The sequence below is a fragment of the Mustela nivalis genome, assembly GCF_964662115.1.
Source record: "Mustela nivalis genome assembly, chromosome: 13".
In the NCBI taxonomy this organism is placed as follows: Eukaryota; Metazoa; Chordata; class Mammalia; order Carnivora; family Mustelidae; genus Mustela; species Mustela nivalis.
In genome coordinates this window covers 27,505,786-27,529,513 of record NC_139032.1, presented here as the reverse complement: position 1 = coordinate 27,529,513, position 23,728 = coordinate 27,505,786, and the positions used below count along the sequence as shown (strand labels likewise).

General features: G+C 43.8%; 1 long non-coding RNA gene across 1 annotated transcript; it reads right to left on the bottom strand.

Annotated features, from left to right (window-relative positions):
* Positions 1-4,855: 4,855 nt before the first annotated feature.
* Positions 4,856-21,738, bottom strand: LOC309846918. The gene is made up of 2 exons (XR_014302193.1): positions 21,648-21,738; positions 4,856-5,864 (listed from the first exon to the last, which is right to left on the bottom strand). It is a non-coding gene; the product is annotated as an uncharacterized lncRNA (long non-coding RNA).
* Between the last annotated feature and the right edge of the window lie 1,990 nt (positions 21,739-23,728).

Genomic DNA, 23,728 nt, shown 5'->3' with positions numbered 1-23,728 from the left:
ACCATCACCACCATCTATCTCCAGAACCTTATCATCTTCCCAAACAGAAATTGTCCCCATTAAGCAATGCCCACCCCCCCCCATTACCCCTCTCTCCAGCCTCACTCAACCTCGATTTTACTTACTGTCTATATGAACTTGCCTATTTTAGGTACCTCATTATAAGTGGAATTACATTTGTCCTTTTGTATTTTGCTTATCTCATTGGTATAATGTTTTTGAGCTGCATCCACAGTGTAGCCTCAGAATTTCATGCCTTCTAAGGCTCCCTATCCTTCATTCCACTGTATGGATATACCACACTATGCTTATCCATTCATATCTCGGTGAACACTTGAGCTGTTTCATCTATTGCAAGCAGTGCTGCTATGAACATGGGTGTAGACCTCTCTGTTTCTATCTCTGCTCTCAGCTATTTTAGGTACGTACCTAGGAGTGGAATGACGGGATCATATTCAGCAAGTGAATGTTCGTCTAACTTCACAAGTAACCACCAAATGGTTTTTCAAACACAAGATTTGACCATAGACGTTGGGAACTAAGGATTATTTTTCTTCTCACGGTTTCTTTGATGACTGGCTGGCTCACAAGGTCAATCCTGATCTGGCCCTGGTACCTGTCACCCTCAGCTCCTACCTGATGCCTCCCCTCACTTTATTCAAGACTCACGGGCTGCTTGTTGATCTCTGATTCCTCGGGCACCCTCCCTGTGCCCAGAACATTTTCCGCAGATACACGCAGGGTCCATGCCTCCCTTCCTCTGGCGTCTCCTCCAGTGTCAGCTCCTTGGAGAGGCCTCCTACCCTGAACACCCTACATAAAGTAACTGTGCCCCGTCACTCTCTATCCTAACTTCCTACTGCTCATCATTACTTAACCTAGAGAATGTTTCTATGCCTTTGTTGGTCTCCCCAGTAGAATGCAAGCTTCAGGAGGGCAGGAAATGTGTCTACAATATTCACCGCTGTGACCCCTGTGTTATATACTTAGTTAACCATTCTATTAAATATGTGTTGAATGATGGAATGAGTGAATACCAGACTGGAGCCCATGAATGAATACTTGAGACTTGGCCTTGATCTGCCAGAAAGACAGAGATCTTTTTTTTTTTTTTTAAGATTTTATTTTATTGATTTATTTGACAGAGAGAGAGAGATATCATAAGCATGCAGAGAGGCAGGAAGAGAGAGAGGGAAAAACAGGCTCCCTGCCAAGCAGAAAGGCCAATGTGGGGCTCAATCCCAGGACCCTGAGATCATAACCTGAGCCAAAGGCAGAGGCTTAACCCACTGAGCCATCCCAGGGCCCAAGACAGAGATCTTATCTAAGACTTCTTCAATGCACATACTTGGTATATATGCTATAGTTTTGATTATGCTACATGGTAATTCCTCCTGCACACCTACTATGTGTGTGAGTTAAACCACACATTTTGTGATGACGTCTTTTATCCTTTGGTTTTTGTTTCGAAAAATTATAAAGGCGTGGACAAGTTACACAGAGTAATATAATGACCACCATATTCCTTCCACTGAGGTTCACCAGTTGCCAACAGTTCAACACATTTGCTTTACTGCTCCCCCATATATTTATTATTTTTATTGTCATTCTGAGACTCTTGATGACATGCCTCTTAAATTTCTTACTCAAACATTTGAAAACCACTACAGAGCTGGCTTCCTTAGGGTTTCTAATTTTCACATTAAATGTCCTCTGAAAGACGCCTGGGTGGCTCGGTTGGTTCCGGTCTGCCCTCAGCTCAGGTCATGATCCCAGAAGCCTGGGATCAAGTCCCACACCAGGTTCCTTGCTCTGCAGGGAGCCTGCTTCTCCTTCTGCCTGCGGCTCCCACTGCTTGCGCTCTCTCTCTCTCTGACAAATAAATAAATAAAGTCTTCTAAGTTTTTTTTTTAATTAAATGTTCTCTGAGATCTAACTGATCTTGGTGGCAGGAGAAAATGCAAAAAGTACACATGTACAAATCCGGGATCTATTTTTAAAGATAACTTCTTCACCTTGCCAACCAAAAGTTACATCATGTATTAGGAGCTAGATTTAATCGGTCTCTAAAGCTCCACTTACCCTGTGAAGACACGACATGGAGATAGAAAGAGATCCCCAAATACATTTTACCGAAAGAGGCATGTGACACGCTGGATTGTCACTGTCGCCGCTGGATCGCGTGGGGCTCCATCTGACACAGGGAGCACTGCCTCCGTGCTCATCCCAGCACACGGGAGAAACGCACCAAAGCCGCTTTGGACTTTTTTTTTCTCTTTAACTCTACTGCCATCTAGTGTGGAGAAAAAAGAATTCTGGGCTCTGTGAAAAAGGGAAGGTGGGTGTGTCCTATTTGTTTACTCATCTGGATTCAAAGCCGGTCCTACTGCAGAATAAACTGTTTTATTGCAAAATAAGCTACCGTGCTCTTTTTGCTTTGCTTTGGATTAAGAACTTCTAAGAAAACAAAAATACACTTTAAAAATTAGACTGTATTTCACACTATCCTGAAAACAAGCTAAGCCACAAGGCTTGCTTTCCCGGGTGAAAACCTCCATTTGGCCTCATGAATGTTCCTACATCTTCCCTTCTCACTCTGAGCACACACTCAGGTCTTCAGTCGGGCCTTTTCCTTCTTCCTAGTGGGATAGGGAAGAGAAAAGAGGCGTGCACACGCTGGCTCCCCACCTTTCCCGGACCTCGCTGCCTGCATCCCCAGGAACCGCTGGCCTACTTGTTACACTCGGTGTCCACTCTGCTGGGATGGAAGCTTCAGGAGCGCAGAGGTTTCTACTGCCCCCTGCCCCCCTTTTGGTTCACGGATGCATCCCAAGTGTCTAGAGCAACGCCTGGCAGGCGCTGACACACATTTGATAAATGAACATTGAATGAGTGAAGGAATGGCTGGAGGCACTCAAGAAATGGACGTGTCGATGCATTTGCAACATCTGTTGCAACATCTGTGTTGCTTGGTGACTGTGATCCCTTTTCTCCTGGGCAGACCACGTTGCCACCTGGTTTTGAATATGTATTTCTTGCTATAGACCAAATGTTTGTGTCCCCCCACAATTCATATACTGAAACCAATGTGATCCATGGTATTAGGAGTCCTCATGAGTGGGATTAGCACCCCTGGAAGAGAGGCCTGACGGAGTTCCCTCACCCCTTCTTCTCTGTGAGAAACCTGTGACCTGGAACAGGGTCCTCACCCAAACATGCGGTCCCCCTGACTTCAGACTTCCAGCCTCAAGGACTGTGAGAAACAAATCTCTATTGTGTTTCAGTCACCCAAAGGAAATGATATGTGGCTACAGTGGCCTAAAAGGACAAAAACACTTCCCTCCTGAGGAGACAAACATTTCTTACAAGACACTGACTCTACTTCCACTCAAGCCAACATGGCTCCTGAGAGTTAAGTTCTGACATCCAAAACAGGGTTATCGATAGGAATTGTATAATGCTGGAATCAAATCACTTAAAAAAAAAAAAAAACCACAAAGCATATGTTAACTGTACTGGAACTTAAATTTTAATTTAATTTAAAAGAACAGAAAAGAAGAATGCAAACTAGAGAAGATAGAGATGCTCACATCGGGCTAAATCTTAGAATGTCCTGGAGCAAGTAAAACAAGTTATAAAAAATGTTTTGCTTTCTTTCTATTTAATAATCTCCATTTAAAATCTCTCCTTTCCCTATGTTTTTCTCCTTGTAAATTATACTACATGTTTTCATATCTTTCCAATCTCTGGCTCAGACAGGGTGGTAAGTAAATGTTTGAACCCTGATTAACGGTATTCTGAAGACCATCAGAACCCTGAAAAGCTTATTTTAAAAGTTATTTGGGAGTTAGAAGATGGCATGAAAAGATATCAAAATCTTTAAGAAAGGGACGGAAAAAGGAAATGCTTAAGGAACATGGTTTCCCCCCCAAATTGAGAAAGTCTCTGTGCTGCTGTTATACTCGGTTACACGAAGGGGAAGCATTAGAGAAAGCTCAACTCACTACTCAAAAATCAACAAGAAAGGGCTTTTTCAAGTATCTCATGGACCGTCAGTTTGCTCTGGATGAGATTCAAAGAGTGATTTGGAAACCCAGCCCTGAGACACACTTGTAAAAGGGGCTCTCTGGGGGTTCCCGCAAATCTTCTCGGCAGCCTGACAGGAGCGTGGCTTTCAGGTCACACAGCATAATCTTGCCAGCGCTCACACCTCTGTTACCGGAGTGTGTCCTTCCAGGCTGTCAGTGGTGTAGACGGGACCAGGTGTTATCTTTGTACTGTTTTGTGGCTTTTAAGTAGGGAAACTGAATTCATCTTATGTTCCTTCTCTCCACCTGAGCCTCCCCCCATTCATGGATATGACTGCCAGGCCCGCACACGGCCAGGGGACTCTCCCACCTTCCACCAGACCGTTCTGTGTCCTGGAGTGAATTTTATGCCTCCGCAAATGGTAGCCGGTAAATGCAGCAGGAGCCCCAGATCTCAAATGAGGGCTTCTAAATGGTTTGGTGGAAACAGCCTGTGGCAATGATCACAGCTGGATCCTCATCTGTGTGACCATGAGCGGGTTAACTCGGCTCTCTGGGCTTTAGATTCCATATTGGTGAACCGATCCTGTAGGTCTGTGTGGTCTTTAAGGCAGTGGATTCCAGACGATGAGTCCATGGGTCAGTATGAAAAAAAAAAAAATTGTTTTAGTTTTAAGGATTAACGAGGGGTTTAATTTTAAGCATTAATAAGGACTAGGGATTAACTCTTTATTATATGAAATGAATTTAAGATACCAACAGGTACAACCACCTACTCATCCCTCCTCTCATCCTGGCTCCAACCAGAATTGACAGAGAGATACACATGAAGACCCAAAAAACAACTTTATTAGGGGATTGGACAAGTGCCACATGCCCCACAGAGTAAGAGGGAATCTCATAAAACCCAACAAGGGAACGCCAGCTGGCATCTCTCGAGTTGGATTTGACAACTACGCCCGATGCCAGTCACACAGAGGGCAGCCTATGGGGTAGCGCCTCTTCTAGCTGGAGGAGGCGGGGCCTGTGCTCCCTGTCCCCGCCCCTGGTGACTGCTTCGGCGGAGGTGCTGTGAAGGGGACCGCTCAGCGATTGCTCCAGAAAGCCCCAAAGCAGGTCCAAACAGAGTAGTTACATACTTGAAGGCCATACACACTGTAGGTCAAAATTCGTTGCATTTTCTATTTTCCATCTCAAATAATGTTGCCCTCAATGCTCTGTATTACTCACTGGAGATCTTACCATGAAAGCTAGTCAAAAGTCTAACTAATCCAAATACTGCAAAGCCTGGAACACCAAAAGAGCCCAAATCTTAACCCGAACCCATAACAATGATTACGTTCCCAGCAAAAGGCTGAAAGGCAACCATGAAATCCTTTGACTCTGGAGGATTGAGGTCTGAAGACATTAGGTTTGAACATTTCTCTCACTTGGGTTTGCAGGTAGGAGGAATTTTCTTCTCAAGTACATAATCCTGAGATCGAAACTGTCTCCTTCAAAAGTGTTACAGACAGAAGATCGTGGATCTCGGTGGGACAAAAAGTGCTTTCAGGAGCAAGTCAGAGGTACCTCTAATCACACACAGACATCTTCCCGTAGGATGGATCCTGAGAGAAGAGTCATTGAGATGGTTCTAGGAATCGACAGGCACTCCTGTGTCTCTCTCTTCATTGCTCTAACTCTGCTTCTCAGCTGAGGTAAAGAATTTATCCTACATCTTCCACTCCACAGGCTGTGTGCTCCAGAAGATACTAGGACTGTCCAGGCATTTTTAAACCATTCCCAGAACTATGTGTGCAATGAGTAGCAGCTGCATTGCGGGTCTGGTCCAAGTTTCTGTAGACAGTGATGGGTTAAAACATATAATCAATGTTAGTCCCTTTCCTTTAAAAGGGAAAGAAATTGTCACATCTTACATGGATCAGCTTTTAGATATTATGCTAAGTGAAAGAAGGTGGGCGCACACACACACAGTAAGTAAATAAATACTGTGTGATTCCATCTATATGTGATACCTGGAAGACTGAAATGCTTGGAGACAGAAAGTAGAATGATGGTTGCCAGGAGCCGAAAGAAAGATTAGGAATCACTGTTCCGTAGGTACAGTTTCAGCTTGAGAAGATGAAAAATTGTAGAGATGGACGGTGGTGAGCAGAGCCCAACAATGTAAATGTACTTAATACCCACTCAAGTGTACACTTAAAATTATGATGAAGATTGTCAATTTTGTGTTATGTGTATTTTACCACAACATTTAAATTTTTTTTATTAAAAAAATCTCCATTTGCCTGATTGTAGAACTAAGAACACCTGTCTAGGATTCTCTCCAACCCTTAGCTATCTAGCAATGGGAGATATAATCAAAACACCAGGATATCTTGAGGTTTTCTTAGTAAATTCCATAGCCTACTCAGTCCTCCTGCACTCCCCACTTTGGTCCAGGGAAGAAAGCTCTTCCTCCAACATGTCCATCTCTAGGCCAAGTGGGAAGGAGAGCTTCCACTCCACGTTCTTGCAATCTAAAAAGAAGAGAAGCACCGAATCCGATTGGTGAGAGCTGACGTTCACAAGCCTGGTCCATTGGCAGACGAGTCCCAGGTTAGAGTTCACAGCACCTGTCCTTCTCTTTGTGTGGTTAAGCCAGCTACAGCTGGCCCAATCCAGCAGTCAAGAGCAATCTATAATCTCTCTGTTCCACCTCCTCTGCCTGGGATCAACTATGAGGTAATCAGCCTTGTGGAGTGGCCTGGGTGAATTCAGTTGTCAGGGAAGGAGGAGGAGGCTGCCCTCTGGACTGGACTTAGAGTGTTCTGTGCCTTTGCCTGGCCTGGGACCAAAGTGACACTTTGCTCACCATTTCGGTCTCAGTGTCTTGAAACTCTTTACCTCCAACCATCTTAGGTTTTCACATGGGACCCCTTAACTGGAGAGAAATGAAAGAAAGTGGGAGGGAGGGAGGGAGAAAGAAAGGAAAGGAAAGAGAAAGGAAGAGAAAGAAAGAAAGTAAGAAATAAAGGGAGAAGAAAGGAAAGAAAAGAAAAGAGAAGAAAAAAGAAAAGATGAATAAGAAAAACAAAGCATGCAACACACATCACTTGGGAGAAAGCTAAATGAAGAGCATCTCAAAGCAGTGGCTTAGAACTCCAGCTCATGCAACATCTTCAACCAAGAACAATAAATTTCTAGAGAAATGACAGGACAGAGAAAAGTAGTTTCAGACTCCAAGGATGGCCAACTGTGGAAAGGTAAATACATGAGAGGAAACTAATGAAGGTTTGTTTGCAGATGCCTTTCGTATCTTTGGGCTGATAAGATTCTATCTCTGGTAGAAAGAGAATTTATACCCTGCCTTTAGGCCGAGAAGGGGGAGCCTTTTCTGGGTTTGCTCTCTCTTAATTGCTTTCAGCTCAAAATAATTTTTGTCAAAGAGGCATATTTTGGAGAGACATATTCTAGTTTCCTTCACAGAGAAGGAGGCAGCAAAGAAATGGTAGATGATAAAACACTTCATTCCCCCAAAATTTTCATCAAATGTCTTTTAGGACAGGCTTTTTTTTTTTTTTTTTTTTTTTTTTTTTGAGCACCTGGGTTGCTCAGTCGGTTAAAAGTCTACTTTGAGCTCAGGTCATGATCCCGGAGTCCAAGGATTGAGTCCCCCATCAGCTCCTTGATCAGCAGGGAGTCTGCTTTTCCCTCTGGCCTTCCCCACTCTCATGCTTTCTCTCTCACACTCTCAAATAAATAAATAAAATATTTTTTTTTAAAGACTTATTTATCTACTTGAGAGATACACCAGTGCAGGTGTCGGGGCTGAGGGAGAGAGAAAGAATCCTCAAGCAGACACCCCACTGAACAGGAAGCCCAACCCCGGGCTCAATCCCAGGAGCCCAAGGTGAGCTCACCTGAGCTGAAGTCAGATACCACCCAGGTGCCCCGAGACAGGCATTCTTTTTAAACATTTCCTTTCAAATTAAATGTATTTCACTTTATCCAAACTCAGTTTCTTATTTCTTTTTCATTTTGTCTAAACTGATGAAAATTTCCTAATTGTCAGAGCACCTAGGTGGCTAAGATGATTAAACCTCCAACCCCTGATTCCCACTCAAGTCATGATCTCACTATCATGAGGTAGAGACCAAAGGGAGCCCCGCTAGGAGCCTCTCCAGGGCTCCGGTGCTCTAGGGGCAGAATCTGCTTGAGATTCTCTCTCTCCTTCTCCCCCCACTCCCACCCCACTAGCACCAGCACATGTGCACATGCTCTTTCTCTAAAATAAACAAAATCTGGGGTGCTTGGGTGGCTCAGGGGGTTAAGCCTCTGCCTTCGGCTCAGGTCATGATCTCAGCATCCTGGGATCGAGCCCCACATTGGGCTCTCCTCAGCGGGGAGCCTGCTTCCCTCTCTCTCTGCCTGCCTCTCTGCCTTCTTGTGATTTCTATCAAATAAATAAATAAAATCTTTAAAAAAAATTTTTAAAGAAAGAAAATTTCCTACTTGTCATCTGTCCACAAACTTCTACTTGAGGAACATTTGAGGAGTATTCCTCTGAAGTACTTTTTTGCTCTAAAATTCTGTGATGTTAATACTGGTGCTTCTGCTTGCTATATCCCTCCCCAAATCCCAGGAAAGAAAGGGATTAGGAGGCTGACATGAAAACCAGGATTTAGTGCCTAATAGAATGCCTTGTATGGATAAATACTTGACAAGTAAAATAATAATAATAATAATGATAATGATAAGGTCCTTTCTCCTGTGTCAGCAAACCCATGAGCTTGTCCAACCTGCAGTTCCATCTGCTTATCTGAATCCAACAACTGCCTGGACTGGCAGAAAGACTGCCTGGACTGTCCCTGCAGAAAGACAAAAATACCAGGAGTGACACAGACCTAAGGCACATCACACCAAAAATGATTTTGCAAAAGGGACCCAGTTTATTTTTTACTTCATGAAGCTGCACGCAAATTCAGGTTTCTCTGGTTTATCGCCTTCGTGTTAGTATGTATTTATTTATTAAAGTGAAATGATTATGTCTTCCTCATTTATACACACCAGGTACATGAAACTGCCTCCACTTCGTGAGCTGTTCTCCAGCTATCTGGGTTCATCAGAACTCATATACCTCCCTGAGAATCATTAGCTCATTCTCCCTACCGTGGTACCAAGCAGAGAGGGAGAAGGAGAACTGTGTCCCCACCCAGCCCCCCATAAAAAGCCATTCTCTCTTTGCAAGCAACTAGTGTACTTTTCAGCTGACATGTCCTAGATTGTTCTAAAAAGAGCAGCAGCATCAGAAACTATAAGAACAGATGATTCAAAGACTCCCCGTGAACTGCCTCATCCAGCTCGTAATTACACATGCAGGGCTAGGTAGGTGGAACATCTGGATTCTGAGTCACTCTATTTTTCTAGAAGGGACGATGTCACTAGCCCTCCTGCTGCGTAAAACCCTTGTGGTCTATAAGCAGCCTCCAGAGCTGGTTTACACTGAGCTAGATCTTGAGACTGTGACTGACTCTGTCCCTGCTTTCACACAAACTCAACGTAATTTTTTTAAAGATTCATTTATATATTTAAGTATTTGAGAGAAAGAGATGAGAGAGAACACGAGAGGGAGGAGGGAGAAGGTCAGAGGAAGAGGGAGAAGCAGACTCTCTGCGGAGCAAGGAGCCCACCACCCAGGACCCTGAAATCATGACCCAAGTCAAAGGCAGGCACTTAAACAACTGGGCCATCCAGGTGCCCCCACTCAACATATTTTTAAGTCACCTTAGTTAATTATTGACTGCCAGTAGCTGAGGGAGTATTTAAGTCCATATATATGTATATGTATATTTTTTAAGCCTTTGTTTGTTTTTATTTATTTTTTATTTATTTGACAGAGAGAAAGAAAGCACAAGCCAGAGGAATGGCAGAGGGAGAAGCAGGCTCTCCGCTGAGCAAGGAGCCCAATACAGGGCTGAAGTCTGATGCGGGGCTAGACCCCAGGACCCCGGAATCATGACCTGAGCTGAAGGCAGATGCTCAACCCAGTGAGCCCAGTGAGCCACCCAGGAGCCCCTACATTTTTTAAAGTAATCTCTACACCAATTGTGGGACTGGAACTCGTGACCCTGAGATCAAGAGTCACATGCTCTATCAACAGAGCCAGCCAAGTACCCCTGTTTATAAATAAGTAAATATATATTTTTTAAGTAGGCTCCAAATCCAGCAGGGAGCCCAACCTGGGGCTTGAACTCACAACCCTCAGATCAAGCCCTGACCTGAAATCAAATGTCAGATGCTTAACTGAATGAACCACCCAGATGCCCCACTAAGTCTATATTATTTATTTATTTATTTTCAGTGTAACAGAACACATTGTTTATGCACCACACCCAGTGTTCCATGCAATATGTGCCCTCCATAATGCCCACACCTGGCTCCCCCAACCTCCCACCCCCAACCCCTTCAAAACCCTCAGATTGTTTTTCAGAGTCCATAGTCTCTCATGGTTCATCTCCCCTTCCAATTTCCCTCAACTCCCTTCTCCTCTCCATCTCCCCATGTCCTCCATGTTATTTGTTATGCTCCACAAATAAGTGAAACCATATGATAATTGACTTTCTCTGCTTGACTTATTTCACTCAGCATAATCTCTTCCATAATCTCTTTGATGTTGATACAAAAGTTGGGTATTTATCCTTTCTGATGGAGGCATAATACTCCATAGTGTATATAGACCACATCTTCCTTATCCCTTCGTCCGTTGAAGGGCATCTTGGTTCCTTCCACAGTTTGGCAACCGTGGTCATTGCTGCTATAAACATTGGGGTACAGATGGCCCTTCTTTTCGCCACATCTCTATCTTTGGGGTAAATATCCAGGAGTGCAATTGCAGGGTCATAGGGAAGCTCTATTTTTAATTTCTTAATGAATCTCCACACTGTTTTCCAAAGTGGCTACACCAACTTGCATTCCCACCAACAGTGTAAGAGGGTTCCCCTTTCTCCACATCCTCTCCAACACGTGTTGTATCCTGTCTTGCTAATTTTGGCCATTCTAACTGGTGTAAGGTGGTATCTCAATGTGGTTTTAATTTGAATTTCCCTGATGGCTAGTGATGATGAACATTTTTTCATGTGTCTGTTACCCATTCGTATGTCTTCATTGGAAAAGTGTCTGTTCGTGTCTTCTGCCCATTTTTTGACATGATTATCTGTTTTGTGTGTGTTGAGTTTAAGAAGTTCTTTATAGATCCTGGATATCAACCTTTTGTCTGTACTGTCATTTGTGAATATCTTCTGCCATTCTGTGGGTTGCCTCTTTGTTTTGTTGACTGTTTCCTTTGCTGTGCAGAAACTTCTGATCTTGATGAAGTCCCAAAAGTTCATTTTCGCTTTTGTTTCCTTTGCCTTTGGAGACATATCTTGAAAGAATTTGCTGTGGTTGATATCGAAAAGGTTACTGCCTGTGTTCTCCTCTAGGATTCTGATGGATTCCTGTCTCATGTTGAGGTCTTTTATCTATTTTGAGTTTATCTCTGTGTATGGTGTAGGAGAATGGTTGAATTTCATTCTTCTACATATAGCTGTCCAGTTTTCCCAGCACCATTTATTGAAGGGTAAATCTATATTTTGAATAATGACTTTGCAAAATCAGTGTGTGTTGCGTACGCCTGTGTGTGTGTTGGGGGCAAAAGGAATTAAATAACCTTAAAATCCTATGAAAGGGGCACCTGGATGGCCCAGTTGGTTAAGCAACTGCCTTCAGCTCAGGTCATGATCCTGGAGTCCTGGGATGGAGTATCACATCAGGCTCCCTGCTTGGCAGGGAGTCTGCTTCTCCCACTGACCTCTCTCCTCTCTCTCATTCTGTCTCTCTCAAATAAATAAATAATATCTTTTTAAAAAATTCTATAAAGGATTGACACTCATTCTCTAATAGCTGGAATGATGCAAACTTAGGCTTGCTGACTTTTGTGGGAAGAAGTCCTAGGAAAAAGCAAAATGGGAAATGGCTTTTTTTTTTTTAACCAGAAAACCAGTTATTCCAAAAGAGAGTTTATTGAGGCTTTTTGGCTCATGGGTAACAAAAAAAAAAAAAAAAGTAAGACTTTAATAAGAGAAAACGAGAACCAATAACAGTTCAAGCAGAGCCAAGTTCACCAATGTATTTTTAGGAATTACTGCCTCTTCTTGTGTGACTCCTATGCTTATGCAGAGACATGTAAACATATCTGTTGACTTAAGAAAACACTGACTTTCATTCCTCACCATCCCTCCCCTCCAACCGTAGTTAATAACCTGACATTCAGGCTCATTGGTATGAGTCAGAGGTTCATATCCTGGCTCTGCTCTGGCTACCTGTGTGTCTTAGGACCAGCTTCTTAACCTGCCCAAGTCCCAGTTTGCACACCTCTATGACTGAGGGTGATGGTCTGTGGATCTGTCTCAGAAGGCGGTTGTCAGGATACAAAGAGCTGCTGCAGGTTATCACTGCTGGGCAGCTCCTGGCAAGCCCACGGGATGACAGCAGGGGTGGAAGTTTGTTGTCATAGATTTATCTAAACAAAGGTTCACACCTATGAATACCTCATCTGGAATATAACGAAAGCTCTCCAGGGTAGGCGTTAGAACCTCCACCTCCAAAGTGAGAGCAGCTGTCACATGAAATGCTCCTACAAGATAGCTTTGGGGGAAGAAATGGATGCAATGAAATCTGAAAGAAGAACCCAGGGTGGCAGAAATACCCACACTGAGATACACTCAAGTGTTTGCCAAGGGAAGAGGGCACATCACAATCAGGGCTCCTAGAACTGGCTGCAGGTCCTCACTGACAATTCCAGAAATTAAAAGGACCTGTCCTGAATCTAGTTTTGCCCAGGGCCTCAGAGGAACTCTTGATTGTGTAATCTTGTCACTGTTCTGTCTGAGGGTAGAAACGGGAAGAGAGGGGGGTAGCTAGAATGTATGGAGGGCCTATGACGGGACTGCGGCAGGAAGGATGTGTATTGGGATGTTAGAGGAAATTGACTCATGATTCTCGCTTCCTCTCAACCTCCCTTTCACCTATCTCTCCCCAAATGGCAAGGGCTGGGGCCCTGGACATCCTTCAAACTTGACCAGAACTGATTATCACTTTAAGAAATGGTATTACTTTATTATGACTTACTTTTAGTAGTTGCATGAGATCCATGTTTTGGGGGGGAAAGTCAAGGTCAGTCCACCTGGGCAAGAAGAATACCTGTAGAGTCATGGAAGATGGCCAGAACCACGGCTTCTGCAAAACCACCCTGCTCAGGGTGGGGGTTCTGTGACACTCCAGAAGTGGAAGAGGAAGAAGAGTCCAGAGGGAATGGAAAGTTAGGACAAAGAGAGAAGAGTCAGTGAAATGATGAGTAGCGATGGAACACACCTCCACAGATTCTCACCCAAACCACTAAACCCATGAAGGCTTAGGAGTGGTTATGAGCTCATGTAGTGTTTGTGTCTGAGTTGATAGGTTACAAAACAGAGAACAGCAGAAGCAGGGGCTTAAAAAAAAAATGTGATTAAACATATATGCTTCAGCTAAAGGCTTAAAGTGTCCTGAGCAGATGTGCAAAGGTTAAAAAAAGACCTAGAGAAGATGAGATGGTATAGAAGTGTCTGCCGAGCCAAGGGAGCTCCCTGTGCTCACACTTTCGTGCAACCGGGGACACCATCATTCATCTGTCAGTACTGGCGGAACTCTCCCTGTTTGCCAGGCACTGTGCTGGGCTGTGAGCAGAGCCAGAGTTCTCACTCTCCCAGTGCTTGCACACTAATGGGTGAGACAGACAGTGATCAAGTCATTGCAGAGCATTTATAAAATTGCAGTTGTGAGGAGTGCTCGGAAGATGGGCTACATGGTGCTATAGCGAATAACAGAGATTAACCCAGTCAGGGAGATCTGAGAAGCTTCCCAGAATAAACCCTTCTTGACCTGAGATCTGAGTATTGAGAAGATGTTAAGTGGGTGAAGAAAGGAGAGAAAAACAGCTTGGGAAGAAGAATGTGTGTAAAGGCCCTGGGCTGCAGGGGACAGGTTTGAGGACAGAGAGGAGGCAAAGTGTGGGTAGGGCCAATAGTCTGGGAAAAATGGGCAGGGTGATGTTGAAAGGCAGGCAAGAACCTGGCCTCTTGGGGACCGAGGACCATGGGATGGAGTCAGTCTTTATCTCAAGAGCAGTGGGAGGTCATTGAAAGGAAAGTGACAGAAAGCCTCAGGAAAGTCTGAAAATGGCAAGACACCCTGTTTATATGTTATCCCCACATTCCTTGGCACCTCCATTGACTATCAGTCTGACTTTGCCTGAACAACTGAACATGCCCAAAATCAGAAAAGAAAATATTTAACATTGTCATTTTTGTAATTTTTCTTAAATAACCAATTTTTTTTCATAAACAAAATTTTTTAAATGCATTTCCAGGGTGCCTGGGAGACTCAGTTGGTTAAGCATCTGCCTTCAGCTGAGGTCATGATGTCAAGGTTTTGGAATCGAGCTCTGTCTGCATTGGGCTCCCTGCTCAGTGAGGAACCTGCTTCTCCCTCTCCCTCTGCCCTCTCCCTGCTTATGCTCTGTCTCTCACTCTCTCACTCAAATACATAAATAAAATCTTTGGAAGAAAACAGAAACACGGAAAAGATAAACAAATGAATTTGATTATCTATGGTGTTGGGGGAACGGGATGGAAGAGGAAAAGAGGGTGCCTCTGAATAACTTTTTATATAGTTTCAGATTTTGAACAAGGTTAACATTTTACATATTCAGAAAATAGAAGTAAATCAACAAGAATGGGGGTGGGGAGGAGGTTGGGGAGGAGAACCTGAAAGTGAAAGAAATGAATGTACTTGATTATAACCAAGCTGATAACCCAACTGTAAAGAAAAACAGTGTATCTGAAAAGCTTTTGAGCATAATAACAAGGTGTTCTGACGCTTTCAGTGGGATATATATTCTAAGGACAAAAGAAATCTTGAACTTTACTTGGCAGGCTTGTTTGAGCAGTGATGTTGGTGAGGCAATTCAGAAAATGCTTTGTGTATATTGCAGAATTGAGCAAATGAGTAAATATTTTGATGTTTTAAGAAAGCAGGAGTTCAGGGCACCTGGGTGGCTGAGTGGGTTGGGCATCTGCCTTCAGCTCAGGTCATGATCCCAGGATCCTGGGATCGAGCCCCACATTGGGGTGCCTGCTCACCCAAGAGTCTGCTTCTCCCTCTCCCTCTGCTGTTCCCTCTGCCTGTGCTTTCTCACGCATGCCCACGTTCTCTTTCTCTCTCTCAAATGAATAGATAAAATCTTTCCAAAAGAACGAAAGAAAAAAAAAAAAGAAAGCAAGCAAGCAGGAGTTCACTGTGGGAGAACAAAGATACCAATATGGAACTGAGGAGGGAAAAGAAGAATCATGTATAATTGGCTTGGGTATCAGTCAGAGGTGTCATGATGAACTCATGATTTTTCAAAAGCATTTCCTAGTTCTGTCCACCGAGAAGAACTAAAAGCCCCTTCACTCCAGTGATAAGAAACTATGGGTCTTGCTTTCTGAACACCATTTTTAAAACCCTTTGGGAAAATGCCTAATTTCAAGGTGAGCCCAAAACACCTTATTCCAGAAATTAAGGAAACTGAGGAAGATATGTTGAAGAGATACAAGAACCAGCGTAAGGTGCTGTCACTTGCCAGATTAAGGACAATTTGAGCATTAAAATGGATAATGACAGGAACAGATTATAACCGTATGCCTTTGGCTCAGGTCATGATCCCAGAGTCCTGGAATTGAGTCCCATGTCAGGCTGCTTGCTCAGCAGGGAGCCTGCTTCTCTCTCTCCCTCTGCTGCTCCCCTTGCTCATGCTCTCTCTCTCTCTCTCTCTCTCTCTCTGTGTGTGTGTGTGTGTCTGTGTCAAATAAATAAATAAAATCTTTAAAAATAATAATAAATATTAAAAATTTTTGAAAATAAATAAATAAATGAAAAACACCACCACTACAGAGATGTGAAAATAAATGCAGTATGTGATTCTTGCTCAGATAGGGAAAAGAAAAAAGTAAAACAGCTTTGGGGCACCTGGAAGGCTCAGTGGGTTAAAGCCTCTGCCTTCGGTTCAGGTCATGATCCCAGGGTCCTGGGATCAAGCCCCGTATGAGGCTCTCTGCTCAGCGGGGAGCCTGCTTTCTCCTCTTTCTCTCTGCCTGCCTCTCTGCCTCCTTGTGATCTTTGTTTGTCAAATAAATAAATAAAATCTTTAAAAAAAAAAAAAAAGTAAAACAGCTTTAAATGACAAATGTCCCATTATTGGGACGGTTGCAGAATTGAGATATGAACTTCATGTTAGAAAATAGTGTCATGTCAATATTAATGTCCTGAGTGTGAGAATTGCATCGTGGTTATAATGGAAAATATCCTCATTTTTGGAAGATCTGTACTGAGGGTCTGGGAGCTTAGGTGTCCAGATGTCTGCATCTAACCCTCGAATGGTTCAGCTAAATACATATATGTACACAAAGGGAAGAGAAGAGGGAGGGAGAGAAAGAATGAGATAAACTGCTAAAATTGGTGAGTTACATACATAGCAAACGGATGTTCATTGTACATTTCTGGCAAATTTTCTATAGGTTTGACATTTTTCAAAATACAACATGGGGTGGGGACTTTTTATATGGGCACTATGAGAAGACAGCAGAATGGGAAAATCTGAGGAGTGAGCAATTCACCAGCTGAATGAATCCTTATCAAGAATGCAAGCCCCTTGGGGTTCCTGGATGGCTCAGTGGCTTAAAGCCTCTGCCTCCAGCTCAGGTCCTGGTCCCAGGGTCCTGGGATCCAGACCCACATTGGGCTCTCTGCTCAGCAGGGAGCCTGCTTCCCCTCCTCTCTCTTGGCCCCACTTCTCTGCCTACCTGTGATCTCTGTCTGTCAAATAATTAAAAAAAAAAAAAAAAAAAAGAATGCAAGCCCCATGCCTGGGTGGCTCAGTGGGTTAAACCTCTGCCTTCAGCTCAGGTCATGATCTCAGGTGCTAGGATCGAGTCCCGCATCGGGCTCTCTGCTCAACGGAGAGACTGCTTCCCTCCTCCCTCTCTGCCTACTTGTGATCTCTGTCTGTCAAATAAACAAATCAAATCTTAAAAAAAGAGAGAGAGAGAGAGAATGCAAGCCCCAGTAGAAAGCCCTGGGGATGTTGAGATGAAGATGAATTTAGCAACAACAAAATTATTTAATCAAATAATTAAATACAGGACGCCCTATTATATTTGAATTTCAGATAAACAATCAACAATTTTTGAGTATAAGTATGCCCCAAATATTGCCTGGGTCACGCTATATTTTATCTGGCAGCCCCGCCCTGAGAGGCACTTTGACCTCTTCTGTGCCCAGGGGATAAAGCTTGCCAGTTTCAGGAAGACTAGGACAGTTCAAAGTTAGGAACTTATTATATTTGTTATTACTACTTTTCTTTAATCAAACTCAGCTCTTCTTTAATGAAGAACTCCTCAAGTCATATTTTCTTCTTACATATTATTGGTACAACCCTCATGTAGACTCAATTTTCTCTCACTGCCTTTCAAAGTTTTCTCCTAGCAACACCTAGCTTTGATTTCTAAATACTTCACTTTTCCCACCCCTTAGTCTACCGTTTTCCCATCTCAACTTCCATCTCTTTGGCCCAGGCATGAATAGCGCCAAAGCAACAGATACAGTTCACAAGAATTGCTTCTGGGAATTTGAGTCACAGTGTAACCCCACCCAATGCCATTAGTTAAATGCCTTGACCTAAGCCAGTTAGGGGACTCTCCCCTCCCAAAGTAATCCCTGGATGTCTTTTCCTGCATTTTTGGTACATTTGGCCTCCATGAGGCCAGGGTAACTAAGACAAAATATTTATATACTATACTTTCTTAAATTCAGTGAAGCCCCCTTTTTTTTTTTTTGGTCTTCTATATCAGCTTCTCTTATTTTTCTTAGTTCTAAAGGTTAGTCAGCCTCAGTTTTTAATCCTGGATATATTCTTTTCTCTCCCTTAGGTCTAGTGCTTACCAAAGTTCAGTCATGAATAGATCATCTTTATGATTTTGGACACCTCTGCATAATTATCAGTATTTTTTCTTCAAATGGATTTGATCATTTTAATTTAGATGTTTAAAAGAAAATTTTATTTCACAACTCTAAATGGAAATTTAGTATGTCAGAAGATAAATCTAAAAATTTAAAAACCCCAACTACATAAAATTTAATTTTTTTAAAGATTTTATTTATTTACTTGACAGAAAGAGATCACAGTAGACAGAGAGGCAGGCAGAGAGAGAGAGAGAGAGGGACGCAGGCTCCCTGCTGAGCAGAGAGCCCGATGATCCCAGGACCCTGAGATCATGACCTGAGCCGAAGGCAACGGCTTAACCCACTGAGCCACCCAGATGCCCCCATAAAATTTAATTTTTAACTTGGGTTTAAAATAACCAATAAAGGCAAGTCTTTAAAAATTTATAAACTTATAAAATGCACACCCCAAAATAAGTTCCAGAGAAGAATTGAACAATTTGTGGTCAGACAGGAATGGTGGTGATTTGGCTTCATGTTGCTTGTCTCTGGCTTACAGTTAGGGAAACTGAGGCTCAGGAAGGACAATAAGTTAGTTGCCCAAGATCAAAGCAAAAAAGAGGGCACCTGGGTGGCTCAGTGGGTTAAGCCGCTGCCTTCAGCTCAGGTCATGATCTCAGGGTCGTGGGATCGAGTCCCGCATCAGGCTCTCTGCTCAGCAGGGAGCCTGCTTCCTCCTCTCTCTCTCTGCCTCTCTTCCTACTTGTGATCTCTCGCTGTCATATAAATAATTTAAAAAAAAAAAAAAAGAGAGAGAGCTGAATTGATAGCCAGAGTCTGGTGAGTCCCAGCTTCAGAGTGTGATCTCAGAATGGGAGCATTCAGAAAGGAACAGTGCTTCTCTGGGTGTGAAGGCTTCATCAGAGGACAGGAGCTTGGTGCGTGATAGAGTAAGAATAACAAAAACAATGGAGTCAGAAAGACTCTGGTCAGGTCTTGACTAGACTAGGCCACTCAAACTATGTTGTCATTTCTTACCCACCCACCCACCCACATTATTTCACTCTGAGCCTCTGGGGTTTTTTTTGGTTTGTTTTTTGTTTCTTTGAGAAAATGAGAGAGAGAGAGCACACACGTGTGAGCTGGGAGAGGTAGAGGGACAGAGAGAATCATAAGCAGTCTCCACACCCGACTGGGGGCTTGATCTCAAGACCCTGAGAAATCATGATGTGAGGCAAGAGTTGGTCACTTAACCGACTGAGCCACCCAGGCGCCCCCGAGCCTCTGTTTTATACCATAACACTTTGAATTGTAAAATTCCAAGAGGACAATCAGACCCATGTCCCGAATCCTCAGCTCAGTGCTCATTCCATCAGGAGACTTTTCCTTCCTTCTGCACAGACCCAGCCACCACCAGCTATGTCTCCTCTTGAAAGGAAGTTTTGTTTGGGTTTGTTTTTTTCTGAGTAATCCAGCCCTGATTTCTCTCCATCACTGCCCTGTGTCCGGAGCCAGGAAAAGGGATGCCTTCTGGGCAGAGTGGATTGGTGAGAAGAAAGGCAGCAATGTCCAGGGGGGCTGGGTCTTGAAAGCCAAAGATGGCCTAGTGATGAGTTCTGATGGGCTCAGATAGTCCCATCTCTGGGAAGCCAAAGGAGGGCTGCAGGCTCTGGGGTAGAGCCTGTGAGCCCAGAAATATTCTCAGGCTCCAGATCCAGTGAATGTTCAGAAACCTATTGGGAAGTCTGACTCCAGGAAAGGCCTGGGCATGGAAGGCCTGTGGGAGCCTAGAGAAGTCGAGAGTAAAGCATTTGATGTGTATGGAGATGAGAGGTTCTTCCTCTACTGTGACAGTTGGAGAGGCATGCAGTGGGATCTAAGAAACCGCCCCAAGTTGGATATTCAGTTTCCATGGGAAAAAGAGACAGCTGTGACTTGGAAGTGGGGGAGGAGAGAAAGATAAGGTGGCTGGTCTCCATGGCAACAGGAAGGGGAAGCAGAACTTTCCATCAATCAGAGGGTGAGATTACTTGAGAGAAAAATTTCAAGCATGTGACCCATCCCCAGCTTGGAACCAGAGGGAAGTAGACCACCCCACTCAGGAGAAACATGGGATGATTTCAGAAGTATGAAACTAACAGCAGGGCACAGCCAAGCAGAGGAAGCTGAAATTGGCACTTCAGGCATCCTTGAGATTCTATGTGTCCTTTGAAAGTATCCAGGTGTTTCTGGATTCTTGGTGCCAAAGAAGACAGATGGCAAAGTAGTCTAGAGATTGCTAGAACTGGGGGAAAAGGGGAGGGGGGTGTGTGTCAGTGGCGTAGCCATGCTGAAAATCACCTGGGAGTTGTAGCTGGAAGTCAAGAGTGACACGCGACACTGTCAAATACAGGGCAAGTCCAGGTCAGCGATGGCAAACCACTGGAACAGACTGGCCTCAGAGAACCAATCGTGAGTCCCTGAGCTTGAGACTCAGCATTAGATGTCCAGCAACAAGGCAAAGAAGAGAGACTGTAAAGATACCAGAGAAGCAACAGGTCTGCTTATAGAGCCTGTGGTTGTGTATCCAGAGGGCACTTCTTTCCAGTTCTATGATTACAGAGCATCACTTCCCCAGACGACATCCAAGGAAAGTGGAGAAGGAAATCTGAACAATGGGGGACATATCCAAGAGGCCAACCCATCAAAGATACTATTTAAATCCAAAGACTGAGATACATTTACTGGCAAGTTTAACTTTTTTCCTCCATCATTCCTAGGAGAGTAGAGGCCCAGGGTAAGATTAGACCAATCTGGGGCGGGTGAGGAGTACTTTCAAAGTCAAGCCTTAACTTTTCCATTTCAGGGCATTTGTCACCATTACCATATATTTTAACACAACAATATCTGGGACTATGTTTGTTTTCCCTCACTCATCAGACACATATCAGGTACTCGACATTTCTTTAACCCGCTGAGCCACCCAGGAACTAGGTACTCGACATTTCTTGAAAAAATGTAATGAAGGAAGGACCATAAATATATGGCTAATTCTGGAACAACAAGGTCTAGGTTTTAATTAGAGTTCACTGGCTTCCTGATTTTCCTGAGATTTGAAAACATGCACTGGAAATAAACTTCTTTTACTTTACACAACACATCTTAGGTTGTAAATATAAGGTCCTGGAGTAATTTCAACTAAGACTCTTTGACAGGCAGAAGCAGGAGATTCTGTTAGCCCTTGGTAATTCCTCAAGCCGCAGAAATTAGAAATGTCCAGTCTAAGCCAGACTTAGAGGAAGGTCTTCGAAAAGACACACAGCCCCCCAGAGACCCCCTGAATGTGTCCCCTGTAATTCTCCTCTGTCCTCTGCCTTCCATGGAGCAGTGGAAGGAGTATCTGTCTCCTCTGAAATTCCAAAAAGGTCTATATCGGACTGGAAGCTCTTCTCTGATCAAACATCAAAATTCTAAACACATTTTTTAAATTTCCCCCTTCATACTGAAATTTTCAGGAAAGCCAAAGTTTCTTGCAAAGTCTGGAGGTGAATCTGTTTAATAGAGGTGATATAAACATTGTTGGCTGCCATCCATACTCACCTTTCTCCTTCCTAACAGATGCTCCCTGGTGGTCTAGTGGTTAGGATTCAGTGCTCTCTCTCCTTCCTAACAGGACCCAGATTTTATCCATTATCCCAGCCTCCCCCAAAGCAAGTGGGCCCCTCCCCCTTACTCTAAGGTGGAGCCGGAAGCTCTATAACGTGGTTCTTAACTGAAGGTAATATTGCACCCCAAGGATGTCTGGCAATGCTTGGGGATAATTTTGGCTTGTCACCAAAAGGGGGAAGTCATCTACTAGGTTGAGGTCAAGAACGTTGCAAAACAGCCTGCCACACCCAGGACAGCCTTCCACAACAGAGAACTGTTCAACCCCAAATGCCAATAGTCCACTGGTAGAGAAACCTTGGTCTAAGGGTCATGGCATCCTCCTTACCAGCAATTGATTTAAGTTGGCAAGTTTCTTGGTAGGTTGGTCCTGGCTTCCGGAGGCTGCCTTCTCTCCTGCTGGATACGGTGGTGGACAGATGTGATGTCAGGATCTGCCAACACCATTGTTACAGGTCCAAACACACAGGAGGGCACAACTGCTTCATTAAGGCTAACATTGAAGCTTACGCCACTCCTCTGAACTCCCAGTTTTGTGAGCCAATAAGTATCTTCATTGTGTATGCCAGGTTTTTTTTTTCTTAAGATTTTATTTATTTGACAGACAGAGATCACAAGTAGGTAAAAAGGCAGGCAGAGAGAGGGGGAAGCAGTTTCCCCGCTCCTGATGCAGGGCTCGATCCCAGGACTCTGAGATCACGATCTGGGCCAAAAGAAGAGAATTAACCCACTGAGCCACCCAGGAGCCCATGAGTAAGCCAGTTTTGAGAAAAGACATTGCCTACCTCCATTTTTACCTCTCTCTGTACTTCCCAATTAAATTCTTTCTGTTTTATCTCTTAACTCAGACAAAAGACCCTACAGGGCAAAGCATCCCATGACGAACCAAAACTACCCTCTCAAGCAGTAACTAGTGCCCTGAGCCAGCAAGGCTTGTGTGATTGACCCCAAGACAATGATCTACCTGACCTTTACTGCCTACCTGCACGTACCCACTCACCTTTGTCCCACATTCTCCTTATATAAACTTAGAAGTATTTTCAGCACTTTGGAGACAGTCTTTGAGACACTAGCCTGCCTTCTACCCAGTGCTGGCCTCACTGAAATAAATTCCTTTCCTGTTTCACCACGACTTATCTCTCTGCCTTCAGATTTGGTCAGTGGCCAGTGGCCAAACCTGGTCTGCTTGGGACCCTGGAGCCAGGTGCTCTCACTCTTCTGTGTCCCATTTATAGTTTAAATTCCATTTTACACCAAACTCAAAGCTGCCTGCATCCTAACTGATTCAAGAAGTATTCTAACATAATTTTCTGAGAAATCCGGGGAAAAAAAGAAAGAAAAGGAAAAGAAAGAAAGCCATTATGAGGATATTAAAGACTTCAGATAGACAGTGAGGGAGGGATAGAATATTTTAAAGTTTCTGAGTTCATTGTCAATCCCACTGTAATATGAGACCTTTGTAAGAGAATTGATAAAACTCAAGAAGAGAGGGGAATTGAATGTTCATGAAGAAGCATTGTTGTAGAGCCTGGCTGGTCCTGTACCTTTCATTCATTCCACAGATAGTTTTGGAGAGTGTGCTGTGAGTCAGGCAATGGTCTAAGCTCTAGAGGACATACTGGTAGACAGAACAGTCGGGAGCAGTCAGGTCCTTGCCTTTGTCGAATTTACAGTCTAGTAGAGGGAGACAGACAAGAAACAAATAACCATGATAAATAACTAAAAGACAAGGCAGGTGACAAGGTGTATGTAGTGTTACAAGAAAAAACAATAAAGAAGCCCCTGGGTGGCTCCCTGGTTAAGCATCGGACGCTTTTTTTTTTTTTTTTTTAGATTTTATTTATTTGTTTGGGGAGAGAAGAGAGCACAAGAAGGGTGAGCTGCAGGTAGAGGGATAAGCAAGCTTCCCGCTGAGCAAGGAGCCTGATCCAGAACTTGATCCCAAGGCCCTGGGAGGCCCTGGGAGACCCTGGGATCCTGACCTGAGTGGAGAGCAGATGCTTAACCATTGGAGC